This window comes from Lagenorhynchus albirostris, chromosome 11 (assembly GCF_949774975.1).
Source record: "Lagenorhynchus albirostris chromosome 11, mLagAlb1.1, whole genome shotgun sequence".
Taxonomy (NCBI): Eukaryota; Metazoa; Chordata; class Mammalia; order Artiodactyla; family Delphinidae; genus Lagenorhynchus; species Lagenorhynchus albirostris.
Genome location: NC_083105.1, coordinates 77460329 through 77462631, shown reverse-complemented (window position 1 = coordinate 77462631; position 2303 = coordinate 77460329). Strand labels below are relative to the sequence as shown.

At 37.1% G+C, this 2303-nt stretch overlaps 1 pseudogene; it reads right to left on the bottom strand.

The window, feature by feature from the left end:
- Positions 1 to 209: 209 nt before the first annotated feature.
- Positions 210 to 803, bottom strand: LOC132529076 (S-phase kinase-associated protein 1-like; annotated as a pseudogene).
- Between the last annotated feature and the right edge of the window lie 1500 nt (positions 804 to 2303).

The following is a 2303-nucleotide window of genomic DNA, read 5'->3' as shown; positions in this document are numbered from 1 at the left end:
TCTATTTCAGAAAATTTTTTGCAAGTTGTTTTATTTACAATGCCAAGTCACTAAACTAAAGGTAACTGGACAATAAACTAGGCAGAAATTGCTTTACAAAAAGAGGGAAAGCCCAAAATGCCACTTTCTATAGAGAACCTACAGTTCAATTTTATTCAGAGCAAAGAAAAAAGAACTTTTGGTCATACTAGAAGAAACTGAGACATAAGTTTGGAATCTGTACTGAAACTACACATGCAATGAGGGCAATATTCTGCTAATACAACTGATTTGCTGCTGCATTTGTGGACTGTTTTTCTAATATTAACAATTATAAACAAAGCAGTTCAACTAGTATTTGGAACAATCCTTACAGTGTTACAGCACCAAACACAAAATTTCACTTCTCCTCCCACCACTAGTTCTCTTTGCGTACCTGGACTTCCTCTTCTTCAGTAAAATCATTTTTGATATTGAATGTCTTTCGAATCTCCTCAGGAGTTTTCCCCTTGATCATATTGACAACAGTCTTGCAGGTAAAATAAAGCAAACCTTTGATGTCTAAGTAGTTTGCTACCAGTATAAGCTCAAAAATATTCCTTGGTCAACTTTCAGGAGGATCATCCTTGTGGTGGGTGCACCACTGAATGACCTTTTTTTAATATTGCTGCATTAACATTTGTCAAGCGGACTCGATCATCATCTCCTTCATCATCCATTCCCAAGTCTTCCAAAATGGTCTTAATAGTCACAGATTGTTTTGCAATTTCAACGTCAACTTCAAATATCTCTTCACCAGAACTCTGCAACTTAATTGAAGGCATGGTGTTAGGACTCAAGGAGATGGCAGGTCAGAGGCTGATGAGAGCAGGGTGGCATCTGCAAAAAGAAAAACAGAAAAGCGGAGAACACGGCCAACACCCTGCATATTTTTTAATAGGTTTTGTTTTGTTTTGTTTTTTTTTTTGGTGATGAGTTGTATGAGTTCCTTGTACATTTTGGATATTAACCCTTTATCAGTCTTTCATTTGCAAATATTTTCTCCCATTCAGTAGATTGTCTTTTTGTTTTGTCAGTGGTTTCCTTTGTTGTGCAAAAGCTTTTAAGTTTAATTAGGTCCCATTTATTTATTTATTTATTTATTTATTTTGTGATACGCAGGCCTCTCACTGCTGTGGCCTCTCCCGTTGCGGAGCACAGGCTCCAGACACACAGGTTCAGCGGCCATGGCTCACGGGCCCAGCCACTCCGTGGTATGTGGGATCTTCCTGGACTGGGGCATGAACCTGTGTCCCCTGCATCGGCAGGCAGACTCTCAACCACTGCACCACCAGGGAAGCCCCCATTGGTTTATTTTTGCTTTTATTTCCTTTGCTTTAGGAGACATATCCAACAAATATTGCTATGATTTATATCAAAAAATGTTCTGCCTATGTTTTCTTCTAGGAGTTTTATGGCTTCCAGTCTTACATTTAGGTCTTTAACCCATTTTGAATGTTTTTGAGTATGTTGTGAGAAAATGTTCTCATATCATTCTTTTACAAGTAGCTTTCTAGTTTTCCCAGCACCACTTATTGAAGAGACTGTCTTTTCTCCATTGTATATTCTTGCCTCCTTTGTCAGAGATTAGTTGACCATAAGTGCGTGGGTTTATTTCTGGACTCTATTCTGTCCCATTGATCTATGTGTCTGTTTTTGTGCCAGTACCATACTGCTTTGATAACCATAGCTTTGGGGTGTAGCCTGAAGTCAGGGAGCATGATTTCTTTTGCTCTGCTCTTCTTTTTCCAAATTGTTTTTGCTACTTGGGGTCTTTGTATTTCCATACAAATTTTAGAATTATTTGTTCTAGTTCTGTGAAAAATGCTCTTGGTATTTTCATAGGGATTACATTGAAGGTGTAGGTTGCCTTGGGTAGTATGTTCATTTCAGCAATATTAATTCTTCCAATCTAAGAACACAATATATCTTTCCATCTGTGTTGTCTTTAAATTCTTTCATCAGTGTCTTATAGTTTTCTGAGTACAGGTTTTTACATCCTTAAGTAGGTTTATTCCTAGGTATATTATCCTTTCGATGTGATGGCAGATGAGATTGTTTCCTTAATTTCTGTTTCTGATAGTTCATTGTTAGTGTATAGAAATGCAATAGATATTTGTATATTAAGTTTGTATCCTGCAACTTCACAGATTTTGTTGCTGAGCTCTAGTAGTTTTCTGATGGTGTCTTTAGGATTTTCTATGTGAGGTATCATGTCATCTGCAAACAGTGAAAGTTTTACTTCTTCCTTCCCAACTTGGATTTTTTAAATTTCTTTTTCTTGG